The sequence below is a fragment of the Epinephelus lanceolatus genome, chromosome 9 (assembly GCF_041903045.1).
Source record: "Epinephelus lanceolatus isolate andai-2023 chromosome 9, ASM4190304v1, whole genome shotgun sequence".
NCBI classification, from domain to species: Eukaryota; Metazoa; Chordata; class Actinopteri; order Perciformes; family Serranidae; genus Epinephelus; species Epinephelus lanceolatus.
Genome location: NC_135742.1, coordinates 6,776,101 through 6,795,137, shown reverse-complemented (window position 1 = coordinate 6,795,137; position 19,037 = coordinate 6,776,101). Strand labels below are relative to the sequence as shown.

Below are 19,037 nucleotides of genomic sequence, written 5' to 3'. Positions count from 1 at the left end.
GAAGAGACAGAATGTGGGGAGAAACTGGAGAAATGTACATCATGGTAAAGGAAACATCACACATGGAGACACAGTGGACCTACATAACGTCGACAGCAACTGAAAAAAAATAAAAAATTGCCAATATGTTACATTATAGGGAGGGCTATCCACAGAAGATTACTGCGAAAATGTCATTAAACACAACAATATTCCAGGACTCAAAACTATAAAATCATTTTTACTACTTTAGTTAGTTTTCCAGGCTCTGAAACTGTTATTGTGAAATTCCATGACTTTGCCAGGTTTTCCATTATCGTGGAAACCCTGATTCTGAGTCTAAGGGTGCTTTCAGACCTAGAGTCGTCTCCTTTGGTCTGAATCAGAGACTAATTTTGTCACAAAGTTGTATAATTGCCTAGAGTTGGTTCGTGTTCTCACGGCAGCATTTACAAGTGGACCAGATCAAATGCCTTGTGTGAGAAAGCTGCTCTTGATTGGTCAGAATTTCCATGTGGGAAAAATCCAGGAAGTGAAGCAAATGTTGAAGAAGAGTACACTTGCAAGATAAATGTGACACTTTCTAATGTCACAATGGAGGGACAACTACGCAGGTTGATTTTAGCGCTGCTCATCGTGGACTATATTGCTGTCATTGTTCATTTTAGTCAAACCATACAGTTTGAAAACGAGGCGCGGCTCCAACTAGAAAACAATGTTTTGATGCATTAGATGTGCTGAATGTGCATATTAAGGCAGTACAGGAGGAGGTGCACATTAATAATCCTCCAGGACTGTAACATGCTCATGTTTAACCCAAACAATGTGTCATGTGACTGCAGTTGGTTCACATCCAGGTCGGAGAACACCTTCTCACCACAAACCAACCGCACCAGAGTTCCTTTGTAACCGGACTGAGACCACCTCTTCAAGAAGGTCTCAGTCCGGTTGTTTTGGTGGCACCTGAGTGTGATTGCTGTGTTCACACCTGCCCAAACAAACTGCACTTAGCAGGCAAACAAACTTGAGTTTGATTAAACCAAACCAAACAGGGCAGGTGTGAAAGCACCCTTGTTCCATTTTTATCATCTACTCTCTTGTTCTTTAATGCCTGTTTTCAATTGTATTTAAATGTCCTTTTATAATGTGTTTCTTTTGCATTTTATCTCAGTGTTTTTGATTTTCTGTGTAGGGCACTTTGAATTGCCTTGTTGCTGAAATGTGCTGTATAAGTAAACTTGCCTTCTATATACTGTAAACAAACCTAATCTGTAAAGCACACCCCATCCCTGTCAACTGAGGGAATTTTCCCAGCAAACACTGACTTGACACTTAAACAGCAGAGGAGAATACTGACTAAAATACATTTATCAAAATGTGAATGTTGACAGCAAACCAAAAATGCTCAATGTCCAAGTGGGTTACTCGTACAGTATGCTGTATTTTACTGGTGCCAACAGCTGTACAATATAATCTTCTCTAAATGAATGTGTTCCAAGTAACCACTGGTAACCATTTCCAATCATTAAATGACAGACCTCCACAGGCAGCAGGTACAAGAACAGAGGCAGAAACACAGAGATAGTGATGAAAAACGTATTAGATGGTGCTGGAAGACGAGCAAAGGCAGCATCTATTTCTTTAACATCGGTCATGGGTAATAACGACAATGAGCTGCACTTTTTTTCTGAGAGTTTGTGCTGTTGTGCCACTCTGTTGGGGATGATGCGAGAATACTTTTAATTACTTCAATGTAGAAACAGAGCAGGAGGTGCTGTCTGTCTCGCTCTGAATTTCTGAAGCTGTCATATAAAGAAAAGCTGTCATACAAAGGAAAGTGTTTCAAAGGCTTTTTGATTATGTGGTCTTTGTTGATATTTCATTTCAGTATAAATGTGAGTGCCAGGAAATTTGAAAGAAGTAGTTGGAAAGTAGTTACTGGATTTTGTGTGTTGGGGTGAGGTTTGCATTTGGGCTGAACGATGTCAGGAAAATGTGACATGCGATGTGACTCACTGAACATAGACCCCAGACTGCTGAAAATCCTGCAATATAATTTTACATAAACCAACAAGTTCACAAATTTAGCTGATAAAAACATGGATTGTGTCTAAATGGTAAACCCACATTTGCAAAAACCCCCATGAGATTTAATGTTCCATGTTTCCAGTGAAATGAAAACTAAGTGTTTTTTTTGCCTTAACCAACCAGACCTCAACCACAGTGTTGTCACACCAGGAAACAGTAAGACGAGAATATCTTAAGTAGCACACTAGAGTTTTGCAAATCTGAGTTAACATGTAGCTGCAGCCAAAAACTTCTCTTGTATTTCTTCCTTTGACCTTTCCTGAACATGTAATGGTGACATCTCAGTGGCTACACCTGAATCTTAAAGATCTGTGAATGAATAAACTTGTGTCTGCATTGCTGCTTCATCCCAACGTCTTCTACCTCCTCCATCATCCCATCCAGCAATCACAAAAGGGTTTGTCTGTGACGGTGCAAAGCAATCTAAGGCCTGTACAGTAAAATCAGACACCAGCATGGGAGGGGCACAAGACTGGAGGCTACCGGCAGATGTGAACCAGCGTCGATGCTTCCCATCTGAGATTACCTCTACTAACCTCAGACCAGACCTCGTGCTTTGGTACTCCTCACTGCGCCTTGTCTACATCATTGAGCTGATCCCTGGGAGGATGCTGTGGAGGAGGCCTACGAGCGCAATAGTCTTGAGTACGTCAAGATGGCAGAAGACACTGAGCAACGCAACTAGAAAGAAAAGGTTTGCCCAGTTGAAGTGGGCTGCAGAGGCTTCATAGGCAAGTCAACTACCTGGCTGCTTAAAGAAATGGGAATTCGAGGCCAAGCCCAGCGTCAGGCCATCAATGCCCTCTCCGGCACAGCCCAACAGGCAAGCCATTAGCTATGGATTAAGAGAAAGAGGGGCCATGAAATACCACTAACAACAGCAGGACACAAGGGAGTAAAAGCAGAGGGGGGCGCCAGGTGTTGCTGATGAGCCCTCTGGAGGTGTCGTGGGCCTATCATCGAAACAAGGGTACCCACCTGATGACCCCAATGAAGCGTTTGCCCAGCATGGCTCCAATTCTCAATGACTCTCTCTCACAATCGACCAGTTAAACCCCACCTTGATTAAAGTTAGGTAAATTTTCCTCCTGCTAGTTTCTCCTCTGTTTCCTCATCAAAATGAGGGAGTAGGGGGAGGTAGAGCGTACGGCCTGGTCCAGCGGGGGAGAATTCAGTCTGCACAGATGTCTCTCGTCGGCTCTGCCTTCCCTATGCTCTGTCTTACTTTTCTATCTACCTTAACTCTTTCTCTCTATCCATCTGACTGTTTGGCTCCCACTCTGATCCCCACATGGCACTATTACTGCCACTCATAGTCTGAAGTATGTGCATCAGGGAACAGGGATAGGGAACATCTATGCCTAAACTGAACTGGCCCTATCATTTGCCAACTTGTGAATGAAAGACACAACAGAAACATCACTTCATCGTCACCGTCAAGGCCTATAAATGATCTCAATAATTAATCATTATGTTGCAGCTGATATGACAGTACTTAACAAATATAAAACTACATTTAGTCCATATTTTACCTGTGTTTAAATACACACACTGCATTGTTTGAGTCTGACGCAATACAGTGCCTCTCTCTTCCATGAGGTCAATAAGTGGGGCGGTCTCATCCTTAAGTAGTGAGGGTGAGATATGACAGCCGTCATTTTCTGACAGATCTGTCTTAAAGAGAAGACAGCAGCCAAACTGTCTCTCCTCCTCATCTGCATATTTATATTCACACTGCCATTCATATTCATAGTGCTTCAGTTTGGCTGTCAGTCATCTCTGATGACACTTCACAGCTGGGATGATGGAGAGAAGAGGGTAGGTGGGAGAATCTGGGTGCTATGTGTGTGTGTGTGTGTGTGTGTGTGTGTGTGTGTGATCGTGTAGCTACATGTCACACACTGAGGAAGTGTGCCAGCTGGGGAACGAGTCGAGTCGAAATTCTGATGCTCCTACATGTTAGCATGATTACCATCGACCGTCTCCATTCATGTGTTTACTTGTTTACATGCTCGGGTGACTGCGAAGACATTTTACAGATTTGGTAATAATAGTTAACTCTGTAAAAGAGATGATATTGATTTCTTGAATGGAGAAAAGCTAATTTAAAGCAGAGGGACACGTCCAGGTAGCTGAAGCATTCTGGCTGTAATCAGTACTTCACCTGGCAACAGTGTGGCTGAGGCACCAACATGTGTGGTCACCTGCAGCCAGAATTCTCTGTGTCTTGGACCCAAACAGTCGGAACAAATCAGAAATTAGCTCCATTCCATATTTGCTTTTACACACTGGATGTGTTCAATAATGAATGATGACTCTATACATGTTAACACAGTGGCTTATTTGTTCCAGTGAGAGCTGCTCGCCCAGCCTGAATGCCAGAAACACAAACTCCCATGATTGACATGAGAATTAGAAATTAAGAAATATCTGATATGATGGTTGGTGACATTTTAACCACAAGTTAGATGTCATGATTTAAATGAAAAGAGTTCAGACAGTTACACATGAGAAAGTCTCCCACAGCCAGACCTATCTCACACTGTGCCAGCGCTGGAGAAAGGTCAATCTTAATTCAGCACAAAGGGAGAAGAAAAAAAACACTCTGGGTTGTTTGTGTGTCTTTAAACCAACAACTACCGCCTGGGCCGACACTGACCCCAGGATGCAGTGATGGTGCTCCTGCGAAATGGTGGATGGAAGTTGGTTTGGTGGAGAGGTGAGCAGTGCTATTAAACTGGCTTGCTTGTAGGGTTGGGCGATATAACGACTACATCCAATATATCAATATATTTTCAAGCAAGACAGATTTAGACAATACTGTTTATATCGATATAGGATCAAGTTCTCCTGCAACACTCAGAGAGACACAGAGCTGCTCCTCTGTTTAATCTGTCTGTTAATTAGTCTGCAGAGTGACATCGGTCGTGCTACGCTAAATCAGTCTGTGAGATGATGAAATGACAGTAGCACACATGTACTCCAGCACTGCACTGCATGTGTGGGGGACAGAGCTGCTGGATTGTGTCAGGTGAGCATTTGTTTGGTAGTTTGTGTTTGAGGTGGATCATAGCACGTTGCCGATCTTCTTGGTAGTTGTCTACTGTGTGACACTGAGACAGCGCCTGGATGCAGGTGACAGATCTGCTTAAAAAATGCAGCGACAACACAGACGTTTCATATACAAGACGTATATAACGAGGGCAAAGTGTTTCCTGCTCCTTCAGTCCTCTGCCTCTCTGTTGATGCTCTGTGCATAAATGAGAGCCTAAATAAGCCTAAATAAATAAAATGATTCAAACCATTTTCCAGCAGTAGATTCAATTGAAAGGCCGACAGATGGAAAACGACTGTTTAACTCCCCTCACAAAGATTTTTAATTGATCCAAACTACAGTGGATTTAGGCCTACTGGATACTTTTATTGTCATAGTTTTGTGTCCTGTGTTGCAAACCTTTAAACCTCTATAGCTCCAGTGCTGTGTGCAATGAGTTAACGTACAGCACTGCTATTTATTTTATATCATTTTTCATTTACATGTTGTCCAGATGCATATTTTCAAACAGGAATAAAAGCTCTGTCTCTGCATTTTATTTTGATCACCGTCTGTTTTTATAAAAGTGCTTGCAACATCTCAAATTTGGCTTTGACTTATAACTGAACATGTAGTCCATTTCATAAATAATACTGAGATATATACTGTGTATCGCCAGTCAGTTTTTCCTTATTCACTGCGAGGGTCCAAAGGACAGAGCGATGTAGTATGCTGTAAAGCCTTGTGAGGCAAATTGTGATTTGTGATATTGGGCTTTATAAATAAAACTGATTGATTGATTGAAACTGAAATACTGAGATATGAATTTTTGTCCATATCACCCAGCCCTAGTTGCTAGCTTCGAAGTTGTTTTACATAAAGCACTTAAACAAAGTGCGAAGACAGGTCCGTGAAGGGGTTTGAAGCATGTTACCGTCTGAGAGAGGCGGCCAATGACAGGCTAAATCCTGTGAGCCAGACCTTATTTATACAGCACATTTAAAGGAGCTATATGTAAGAAATCTGAAGCAAATAGTCATAAAATCCTCCTAATATGTCACAGAGAATAAGGAATAATGTTCATATAACATACTGATCTCACCGACAACAATAGTACAGCCAGAATATTCGCATCTAAAAAAATTTTTACGGTCCACAAATCATGTTTATGTTTTGAATTTGTGTTTTGGCCTGTTGCGCCACCCACCGCCATCTACCAGTCACACAGTCAGTAGAGTCTCAGCATCAGTTACAGTTACGACTGAGTTACAGCAGCACGGCAAGCAGCATTAGCAGTGTCCCAGGACATGGCATTAGCAGTCTCCTCAGCTGTATCCCGGCAGCAGCGTTAACAGCAGAGAAGCCGGACTTGCTCGAACGGTCCGCTGGAAAACCGAAGATCAAGGACGCGGTAACTGTTTTGGCCACATTCATACATACAGCGCCTTTAACAACAACAGGAGTCGACCCAAAGTGCAAGGATAAAAGGATCATAAAAGACAATACAAATAATGTAATACAATAAAACAATAATAGAAAAAGACTAAAATCAACATGAAAACAAAGTCAAAGTAATAAAAAGGCAGTTATGAAATAAAAAACAAACCAACCATTAATTAAAAAGTAATAAAACAATGTTAAAAATAAGTTAAGAGGGGATTCGACAAAGGCCAAGCAAGCATAAATGGTGGGTTTTTAAACTTCATATAAAATTGTCAGTGGTGAAACGGTACTTCATGTGCCGCAGGAGGCGACTTCAGAGCAGCAACAGACACACTTCAGCGTGCATGTTTTGCTCAGGAAGTAGTCTTCACAGGTTTACAGCCATTTCTCCTGTAATGAACGTGTTTGGCGAAAAGACATTCTGGGTCCCAGAGCATTTTGTGACCTGCATTAACACCAAAATCACCACATAGCACTGCATTGTTCGTGGGAGCAGTTCCTTCAAACCCATTCCAAGGTGCAGCAAAAAGTATGACTCACACGTTGGATGCTGTTTACCTTTAATCTGACCGCAACTGATCACGCAACATATTGGAGAGCATTTAGAGAAAACATACGTTTTATTAACAACAGAAAATTAGAATGCATCAAATATACAAATGTCTGTTTTTTTTTTTAAGTAGGCGAGGTAATTTATGACACTCAAGCTGAAAAGTTTAGAAATGCCCTCCTACGGACCTGAGAAGTGAGCGTCGGTAGAGAAAGCTTCCAGCATCTTTTTTTTAGAGCACTCTGTCTTTTTTGTGTAGCTGATGGGTGTGCGTCCAGTCATCATTTGGGGGGAGGGGGGGTGCAAACACTAACTTCATTATTTTAGGGGGTCGCGACTCAAAAAGATTGAGAATTGCTTTTTTAGAAAACCTGTGTGCCTTGCGCGTGTACCTTCTTGTCACACTGAAGCATTTAAACAGCATGAGTCCTTAAAGGCCACAGTGAACTCAACCCATTGCGTAACACGGCACTCAGATCTGAATCAGCTGCTTTAAAGATAAATAAATAAACAAAAGGAGTGTTTAATGATCTACAGCCTGATGTAATCCATGAGATTATTTAATTGAAACCATGAAACATAAAAACCTAAACAGGATTAGAAATAGGTCTGACGTTGTCCATCCCTGCAGCCTGTCTCCAACCTGTCTCTGACTCACAGGCCAGTGTGTGTGTGTGTGTGTGTGTGTGTGTGTGTGTGTGTGTGTGTGATCGAGGCAGCTTTACATCCGACTCTGGCATATGCCCTCCATCAAAGCCCATCCATTATTGAGGGAATGGTTTGTGTTGTTACAGGGAATGAAATGGTGTATTTTTATCACTCAGAAACCACACGCAGACAAACACACACACACACACACAACTACACACAGCCATCTTGTGTTTAAGACACGAGAGAGAAAAGAGCAAGGAGGGATAAGACGAGGGGGAAGTAAAGCGTGTGTGGTCATGCTGAGCATGAGGCTTGATGGGGAATTATGGACTGAGATGGAGGATTGGAGGCACTTTGGGGAACAACAGGTGAAGTCACTGGTGAAATTCAGCTTTTTACACGTTACTGTGAGGAAAGCTTTACACAGGCAGGAACACTGCTCCTCCAGCTCATCAACCAGTGCATAAAATTACCACATGTTCACTCAGATTCTGTCATTACTAAGATGTTTTATTAGTTTTTCCTGCTTCTTCTTTGATGTGTTGAAACACTTTTAAACACTCAGTATTGTCACACTGTGTATTTTTGTCACGCAGCATTAAAGGGATAGTGTACCCGAAAATGAAAATTCAGCCATTATCTACTCACCCATATGCCGATGGAGGCCCTGGTGAAGTTTTAGAGTCCACACATCCCTTGCGGAGATCGGCGGGGGGACCAGCCAGCACACCTAATAGCAGACGGTGCCCCAGACTAACGTCCAAGAACACAAAATTGAATCCACAAAGTATCTCCATACTGCTCATCCGTAGTGATCCAAGTGTGCTGCAGTCCCACCATAAAAAGTTGTTTCGAGAAACGTCATATGAACTCTGTTTTTAGCCTCACTGTAGCCTGTAGCTCTGACTGCTTCTCTGTGCTCCGTGTTCATGTGTGCGCGCTCAGGGTGATCGGTGATGTGCGGTCTCTGAAGAGCAGCAGTCTCGTCAGTACTGATGTCCAGATTCTCAAGTGCAGGCATCGCAATTCCCAGTCTGAGCAGCAAAGACTTTCCTCATCCGTTGGCATTGCTTTACATTTGAAACAACTACACCACCAGGTTTCCAGTGCTCGACTCCGGTATTCTGCGGCTGGCTGAGGGTTAGGCTCATGAGCTGCGGCAGTTGCTTCGTCCAGTAGCCTGAATTCCATCCGTATACTCGGGCTCAAACAAATACGGCTCAACAAAGAAATGCTGTTCCTCTTCAATTTTAAAGTCTTCAGACATGTTGGGCTGTCCTTTGCTAAAAGACCGTAGTGCAAATGATCTTTTAGCTACTGTGGTTACTGTTGTCTATCTCTGCGGTGCACGTGTCACGTGATGTAAACACGGATGAGCAAAGCTCATGCTTTCGCTGGTCTCACGCAGGTGCGCACATGTGAGCGCAGAGCACAGAGAAGCAGTCAGAGCTACAGGCTACAGTGAGGCTAAAAACAGAGTTCATATGACGTTTTTCAAAACAACTTTTTATGTCGTGGCTGCAGCAGCGGATGAACAGTATGGAGATACTTTGTGGATTCAATTTTGTGTTCTTGGACGTTAGTCTGGGGCACCGTCTGCTATTAGGTGTGCTGGCTGGTCCCCCCGCCGATCTCCGCAAGGGATGTGAGGACTCTAAAACTTCACCAGGGCCTCCATCTGCATATGGGTGAGTAGATAATGGTTGAATTTTCATTTTTGGGTGCACTATCCCTTTAATCATTGAGTTGACGCTATTAAAATGTTGTCACACACTGTCATGAATCATGCTAGGCTGGTTCCTATTTTTCACTAGAATCTACCCAGATGTTTTAAAGGTAGAGAATCAGATCAAACTGCTTTCACATGACTTTATGTCCCTACAGAATCAAACCTTTTTTATGTTTCCTGCTGGGGAAAGATAACGCTGATCACTGCAGCTTATGGTAAATCAGTTCTTTTTTTAAAAAGCTTCTATAAATCCAGACCAATTGGCAGAATAAATGTTGGTGTTCTAAGTTTCTGCAAATCACAAATACATTACAGTTGTACGTTTTTATGTAGCGGATACATTGAAACTTTACGTTTCTTTAATGCTGTGGTTGAAGTATGGTCAGGTTTAGGGCTCAAAAACCAATTAGTTACGGTAAGGAAAGATGTTTTGGCTTAAAATACCTGGTTTTGGTGGCACATTCTTCACCGTAAACATAAGGACGAGTCACTAAAAAACACCTACGTTTGGTGATTAAAAAGGTGCTAGAAACGCAGCTACAAAACGCAGTGGTCTGCACCTTGGCAGGCATCTCGGCTAGATGACACCTACATCACATGCCAGTGTTCTACAGATATTAAGCATAGCGTTAGTTCAGGCAGGACATGATGTCAAGCTCAGCTCACATCCCAACTACATCAGCTGATTGATAACATGATTCCTTTCTATGCAACCAATTAGCAAATCTCATTCAGGGCACCCTATTTAAACTGCTCTGGCCTGCCTACTGTTGCTGCTTCCTCTGCAAGCTGCTTTGCAACCCACCTCCACCCCAGCTCCTCCTTTTAATGTTGTGTCTGACTTATCAATGTCATTTCTGTTTGTCATTGATGCTGCTCTGTTCTTTTACCGGGGGGTCGTTGCTGCTGCTCTCCCTGTCTTACTGTGCATTCCCACCAAAAGCGTCATGAGCGTCATAAGCGGCCGGCAGCCATTCATTTTCAATGCACGCTGGCAATGAAGGGCGTCAGGGGCATCGGCTGCAGCGAGCGGCGCGATGCCAGTGACCAGAGCGTCAAGTAGAAGTTGAGAGAAGCTGAACTTTATGCAAATGAGCAGCGCCGCTGCCGAAGCAGCAGCCAATTGCAGACCGGGATTCTCACGGCGAGGCTGGGCAAAATTGAAAGAGAAGACGAATATGGAGCAGAAACTTATCAGCACGGTCTGGGCTCTCCCGGAGCTGTGCGAGCCGGTGAAATTCCCTGTGGAGTTGACAGGTTTGCAGGACTCTGTGGACCCAGATGGCCGACGTCTCCGGGCCCTGCGTTTCCTCAGCAAATATGCCGATACAGTACAAAGGAGGCTTCCGAAAGTGCAATCCATGAGCTCCCGCTTATTTACCACCTATTACATTTCTCGGTGGTCCTACGTGCCGACAGGAGAGTAAAATCATAATAATAAAAAGACTCATAAAGGCTATATGACTGTGTTTATTAGCGTTATTTTAATTGTGCAATGAACGTCATGGATAATACAAAGTGAAGACATAAATGATAGTATATTTGTTCATCCTTGAGAAGTGCACAGCCGGGTCAGCCTTGATGGACACATCTGCAGCGGCCGGCCCCGTCCCTTTGGCCGCTGCAAGCACCTGCTGGAGCTGGCAGTGTGAGCGATGTCAGAGCGACCAGAGCACCCGCAGGCGACTATGCCGCTTTTGGTGGGAATGCACAGTTAGGCTTTCTATGTAGGCACATGGAAGGGCAGGGAGGTGTGCTCTCTCGCTGTCTCAGGCTTTCCTCGTATGCGCATGGAAGGGCAGAGAAGTGTGCTCTCACTGCCTTAGGTTTTCCCTGTAGGCCCAAGGAAAAGCAGAGAGGCCCCAGAACAGAGCCATACTGCAAAATATAACACTGCAAAAAACTTTATGTGTGGCAGTAGCTGACAGATTGATGGATTAGAGGAGCAGCTGCTGCAGAGCCAAGCAAAAGCAAACTATCTTTTGCTGGTTAGAACCAGAAATGGACTGCAGGGTGCACAGTTTGCATTGGAACACAGCCGGGCTCATGAAAGGTAGACTGGAAAACAACACTGACAACACTGAAACTACATAATCAAAAAGAAGGTTAAGTTTCACTGTCACTGCCCTTGGTGCTCTACTGCTCCGTCTGTACCCAGAGGAGGGAACGCTCTGCCACAAGAGAGACAGAGATACGCAGCTCCACAATTATCTAAACGAGGCGGACAATGCTGATACTGTGGCTGTGCCCTACAAACAAATGAATGTGTGGGAAACCCTGTACATCATCTGCACCACCCTTTCTACCTACCAATAACAGAGTTAGGTCGTATACTATGTCACTTTACAAACGTTACTATGATAGGCTACGTATGAAATATACAAATGTAACAGATCCCTGATTTGCACAAACATATAATGCAAACATTTTCTTCTGGCAACTGGGACAATACTTCAGCCATAGTCTGTTGTTCAGCGTAATCAAAGACAAGCTTAACGGATATGGAGATATCTTGTTAAAGCGCAGTATTGTAATCCTCAAACAAACAACTCTGTAATCACATGACTTGAATGTAGCATTACCTGCCCTCCAAGGTGTCAATAAAAGGATATTTGCTACTAAGGTGCTCTTGTAACTTAACTTGATATAAACATCCAACTTTAGCATTATTTAAAGTCAGACTCTTTGTGATAAACAGCAACACTGAAAATGGTGTTGACAGCATAAATAAGATCAAGGAGAAAAGGCTGTAATCAGACAGTGGTAAATCATTTCTGTTACTATAACTTGATAAAGTCACCAGGAAGGAAAAAGGTCACCATTTTTTGAAACTTGTACACAATTTAATTGACAGGCGACTGGAAGGAAAAAGCAGACTTTGACCTGAATCACCAGAGAGGCAGTCAGACAGAAAGACCACACCCAGACAGTGATGGAGAAGAAGTCTCCAGAGGAAGATTCGTCTACATTTGGATTAAAATCAAATAAATAGCTTGAAAAGAAACATTAAATTATAGTCTTGAGAGTTATTCCCTGACGAGATTTTGTAGCCATTCTTGAATTTAACACAGCTTAAAGTGAAAGAAAAACATATTTAGGTGTCTAATTACTCACTTTAATTTTTCTATTTACTTGAATTTTTCCAAACTCCCTCGGAGGATAAGAAATGCAGAGAATATGCTATCTTACCCTACACAGATATCTGAACTCATGACATGTAAAGATTAGGAGTGGCTGGTGTGGTGAGAAAGAAAGCCTACGACCTCTGACACGATACTGTAAACCAGGTCAAAAGATTAAGACCTTCAGTAGCATGTGAGGACAGTACCGAGAGTGACATATAAACAGACACAGAGAAAGAGTGAGAAATACAAACAACGTGGCAAGATAAAGCATGTTACGAATGAAAAGGAGAGATAACAAGACAGACAGCAAAAAAAGGAGAGGAGAAATGACTGAGACAGACAGAGACTGAATCCAAGGATGCACGAGCAGAGACACACACGTGAGGCCTAGTGACCCTGAGTGTAGAGGGATCAACATTCAACTGCTTATCCCCTTATCCCACCAGCCGACCTACCCACCACACAGCCGTCTCCCACACACACACACACACACACACACACACACACACACACACACACTCAGAGGCAGCTATCAATTCTGTGTGTATCAAACTGTCAGATTTACATAATACAGACGAGACAGGATGAGTGGACAAATAGAGAGACAGAATTGTGGCATCGTTTGATTTACAAGAACAAGTCTGTTTACACGAGGATTAAATGGTTCACAACAGGAAATGATTTAAACATTGAAAATAAGTAAAAGGCCTTGCTGGTAAATATTAGGCGATAAGTAGATCAGCAATGCTTCCAACAAGAGAAAACACATAATTAAACTAATGCATATGTTTCAGTAACCTCCTGAACACTGTTATATGTTAAACTGTTTTAGAAGTTGTACATCTGCCAGTGGACACTTTTAGCCTCTTGGTTTTTATGTATAGTGGCAGTAATGTTGCATTCATGCACAACGTGGAAGTTCTGGACATACGTAGTTACCGTGATGTCATCCATTGGCTTTAGGACTTAAATCCACTGATTTAACTTCGGTATTTTTCAACCTGGGCTCTATTTCCCCATGTGTATGTGTGCGTATGATTCATAGGCACCACTCATTCTAAAATTGGTTCAGTATTGAAGCACAAAACGAGCTAAAACGGTAATGGGGGCAAATGCGTCCCGTATAAAAGTGCTTTTTTTTTTGCCACTGACCGGTTCAGATCGCCAGTGCTATCTCTGTAGATAGCATATTGTAGCGGCCCTGGGGCAGTGGTGACTGTGAATGAGTGGAGTCAGCTGTCAGTCAGTGTTGGAGCAGAGAGGGGGAGGGCGTCCCCGCTCGGTACTGTAAATGAGTATGTGTGTGTGAAGTGTGTGTTACGCTAGAAGAGTCAGAGGACGGAGTCTTTTATGTGCTACCCTCTGGAGTGTTACCGGAGTTTTTGGAGTGCTCAAATAAACGGGCCTTTTTCCCAAACGCAAGAACAGGATGTCGCGCAACAGCCCGTACAGCTTTCACAGGCTGCCTTTGTCGGACGGCGAGATGCTGAAGTTGTGGCTAGTTGTACTACAAATGGATGCTAACACTCCTGTTCAGACACTGTGCCTTGCAGACCATCGGGTTTGCAGTGCTCACTTCTCCCAAGATGACTACTGAAAGCCGAAGAAGAGAAGACATCCAATCCCGAAACACCTCTTCCTCAAGAAAACGGCTGTCCCACGAGTAGAGAGAGCTACAGACACAGTGGAATATACCGAAGTTGTCCTTTAACTTTAAAAAATTAAGGTAACGATTTACTGTACATGCATCTTTTTAAGTAGTACCAACTCTGGCGTTATTGAGTCAATCCTATGATTCTTTTATAATCTGACAAAATCAATTCATTAAGTACAACTAACATGATTTGCTTTGACCTCGAAATTCATAATTGTGGTGAATCAACTTAATATTCATCCAAAAGTTATGGTGATATTTAGTGGTCATACTATTTTATTTAAGATAGTCTAACTTATTTGTTTTAATTCCATCCTACTCAAAAAAATCTTTATTTTAAGTGTTATCCAAAAACCCCACGAATCGTTTTTTAGAGTGTGTTTTAAAGCCTCAAGTTTAACATTTTGGCCATCTTGTTTTTTTGGGGTGAGAAGTGACCAAATTTGAATGAGAGGATGGAGCTGTGGAAGGGGTGGATCTGACTCACAGACTTTGGTGACGCCATGCAGTAAGCCTGTCACTCAATGTGGCCATGCCCTATATTACACATAACTTCAAGCCTTAATAAATGTAAACAGGTAAAATTTCATTGAAGCACTTTGGGACTTTGGGCTGCATGTTTGTATGAAAGGTGCTATATAAATAAAGTTGAGTCGAGTTGAGTACAGTTGTCATGAATGTTAAAATTAGCTAAAGAGTACAAAACCGTTTATTTCTGCTGTACCACTGGGCGTTTTGACATTGGTGTCTATGGGGGCTGACTGCAGTTTTTGGCACTTCCTTTGGCTCCAATTTTCAGCCCTGCAGGTTGCTGTTTGATAGTGACAAACATGCAAACAAGATGAAAATAAAGATGCAAATAGTGTTTGGGCCCGCATAGGAAAAAATGGGTGTGCAGGTGTTTCAGCAGGTGCATTGACACAAGTGTGTTACCTTAAAGCTTGGGAGCTATGGGAATTAATGTACCAACAATGAAGTGCAGCCCCACCTCTCCCTCCAGTTTTCAATGTCCATTACAGCCAGTGGTGGATTTGAGGGGGATGAGTGGGGATGCCACTCCCCTTGATAACAAAATAATAAAAATGCATCCCCTTTGATAACCTGCCATCTCTCTCCATGCCCGTCTGGGTCAAAACCTAGACACTGTCCTATCCAGAACCGGATCTATAACCAATAAATTACTGACAATTCTTACATTTTGAAAGAGCATTTCTGTTTTAACCAGCGCAGCATTTCTAGCATTTATGGCACTGGTGTGGTGGCCCAGAAAACTCACAGGCCAACTGCATGCATTACATCATCTCATGAGATGCTACGTTACAATAAGTATTGGGATTTGAGTCAGTGAGTGAGATGCAAAAACAGCGCAGATGAGACAAGCGACAACAGTCAGAGCGATAAGTGAATCGGGGAAAAGTAGTTTCACATGGCCTGCTTTAGAAAACAAGAATGGGCAGACTCTTACATGTTCATTCTTCCTGCAGGAAGTTCAAAACCAGTATGTGTCATATCAGTTGGCAGTATGGTGGGGTGCCATTTTCTGAGTTGCCTAAAACCCTGATCACACATAAAGTGTTTAAGCAGCTGGAGGTGGCATTTTGTAATAGTTTTTAATGAGAATGAAACATTTTGCTCACAGTTTTTGCGCTGTGACATCATGTTTCTGCGCTCTAGGCGCCTGGTGTTTTGCCGGATCGCTCTGAACTCCTCCAGTTGAAATACTTCAACTCAAAGCGGAAAAGCGCCCCACGTCACCTCTTTTTTCGTCATCTTTTGTCCCATTGTCCAATCAGATGATTTGAGAGGCAGGCCTTCTGTGGTGGTCATGACAACAAGTTTACAGTTGGTAAACAATGGAGGAGAAACTGGTGGTAGTGGCTGCTGGATACCCAGAGCTATACAGCCCGACGACAGACAGCAGGTTGTCAAACTGCCCTCGAGTCATCCTAAAATATGCCTGGAGACCTCCATCATGGAGGAGAAGCTCCTGGACCAACTGGTGGTACTCCGCATGACCCACCCTCTTTTTTAGGGTCTCATGTACCCACGCAGATCTCTGTTTATCTGTGACCAACAAACTCATCCTCAACCAGAGCTACAGCAAGTAGCCTAATCAATGGCGCTTTCTGTGGTGCTGATAAAGCAGATAGATATGTCCTGACCTTTGTCAGCTTTGTCTTGGGTCTATAATACTGTCTAAACCATATAGCCAGTTAGAAATGAACTCATCATCTCCTGATTACAACCCATGATACTACAATATTGATTTCAACAAACAATGTACTGATAATTGTGCACCTGCTTTTTCTAGTGAACCAAAAAAAAGTAATGTTCTTCCTAAATTACATAAATGGCGTTCACAAAGCTTTCAATGTAATCTACCTATTGGTATTTTTTCCTGTACAAGTGGAAATATTTGACTGGTACTAATGAAGGAAAGGTCAAAGCTCACAGATCACCAAAAGCATTTGAATTCATTGTTCATTACTCTGAAGCATGAATATGTAATGTAATGTCTTGCCATTAGATTTTAATACTTTGCCATGGACCAAAGTGTCGGTCAAAGGGAGATATTTAATGGACAGTGGCACAAGACAAATCAAAGGATCACCCAAAATATGAGGGAATTATCTCATTGTGATCACTTATAACTGCACCAAATTTCCAGGCGATTTTACAGCACAGATTGTTGACTTCGCAACTGCAAAGTCTCACAAAATGTTGATTGACTGATGGACACTGAGTGAGTGATCTGTGTAATTTAGTTTCTGCTTGTAACTGGTACAATCTGCAGTATAATTAGGCTGCAGAGTAAATGACTATGATTGGATTGGGTTTAAAAGGACTGGAAATTTCAGACATATGAAACTTTTCCACCGTGGAGGACAAAACGTCTGGTCGCTTACCGGTGTTTCAGCTTTTAGAAAATAAGCATTAGTTTGAGACTCTTCAGTGTTCGTCATTTCATTGTCACGGAAAATGTGGTAAAAGGTTGTTTTCTGCCATTCTCTAAATTATATAAAAACATTTTCTCAAACAAAAAGCATTTTCATTATAAAGGGGAAATGTATTCACCTTGGAGGGCTTCAATCAAAAACTGTGAAACTTTTTCGTGCATGCAGCCACTCTGTGTGTGTGTGTGTGTGTGTGTGTGTGTGTGTGTGTGTGTGTGTGCGTGTGTGTGTGTGCGTGCATGCGTGCGTGTGTGTGTGTGAGTCTTGTTCACTTACTAAATGAGGATAATGAATTGGATTCTTGCAGTGTAATATTGGGGCTGGTTTTTGAGGCAGGTGCTTGGCAGGTGAGCCACGGTTACAGGAAATCAAGAGAGGCAGATGTGTGTGTGCCCACATGATCCTCAAGAACTACTGAGGAATTAAGAGAATATTTAATGTGCAAAAAAGAAGCAAAACTGAACAAGGTGAAGATTTTTATCTGAGCCTCAGTGGTATTAATGCCTCTGTCACATCATGTGGAACACAACTTATTGATAGGATAAGACTCCCACAATCAGTTGGCAGTATTGTACGCCATCAGATACTACGTGGTGGTTATTATCATTACAAACAATGAGTGTAATTTACACACTTAATGAGTTGCTACCTAGTGTTGAGCTATGCTTGTATTGTACCCAGGGTTGGTAATTAAAGGAGAAATAATAGTGTGCGCTTGGTAAATTAGCATTAAATTATGGGTTTATCATATAAACTTTAGTTGACGCGAGGTATACTAACTTCTTTGCTTCCATGTTATCTAACACCAAGTCAGATATATTGCAGCTTGCACAAAATATGAGATTCCTAACAGTTATTAGAACTTGTTCATCTGAACTATCTTTACAAAGTGGACACTGGTCAACAGAGGAAATTTCACACTTGGCATTGGGGTCAGCTATGGTTTCAGTATGCTAACTGGAGCAGCCTGATAACCTAGGGCAGGGGTCAGCAACCTTTACTATCAAAAGAGCCATAAACTGGACAATCTGGTCTCAAAAAATCTGCCCGGAGCCGCAAAACATATTTGAGCCTTTTACTGAAGGTAACAATCAGTCTGAATTCAACATTACCAATAGGTCTAAATAAGTACTTAATATGTTTTACCACAAGGTGCCAACTCTGCAGTGGCCTTTTTATGACTGTTTGGGACTTAAACTTTGCAGGTTTAGTGGTGAAAGCAAACGAGTATGTCCATGCACTGTTAAATTCTCTATTGTTCTCCAAGACTTTTTTTTTTATCTGGAATCCATAGCTAGCTTAGCTTGTAGGGATACACCGAGTATTCGGTAACCGAATATATTCGGCCGAATATTGCAAAAAAACACAGATTTGGTATTCGGTGGAATAAGTGAAAAGCAAGGCCGAATAATAGTGGCGTGTTTTGATGACGCAATCAAACAGCGTGCGGTGACGGATGGAGTAAAATGTCGACAGTGTGGCGATATTTTACTCCGTCCGTCACCGCACTCGCACTTGCGACTAAAAGTTTTGTGCAAGCAAAATAAATCATTCAGCACGCAGTGTGAGTACAGATTTCAACCAGCAGCAGAAACAAAAGGCGAATCCCGCCAGTTGTGGGTTGAACAGGGGTCACAGACACAGACAGGAATGTATTCCTGTCAAATACGGCGGCCATAGTGCTCCACGGTGCAAGATAAGGCTTACCAGCAACGGAGAACTCCGGCTCCAATAATTTCCTCTTCTTGGCGTCATGACTGCCCAGTAGTACCTGGACAGCTGAGCCGTGGCAGCACACAGGTATGTGACGTGTCAGAGGAGAAACGAGCC

The 19,037-nt window shown here is 42.6% G+C and overlaps 1 protein-coding gene across 1 annotated transcript in view; it reads right to left on the bottom strand.

The window, feature by feature from the left end:
- The window catches only part of LOC144464340 (protein unc-13 homolog B-like), a 182,616-nt gene that overhangs the window by 105,011 nt on the left and 58,568 nt on the right, over positions 1–19,037 (bottom strand). The window lies entirely within an intron of this gene.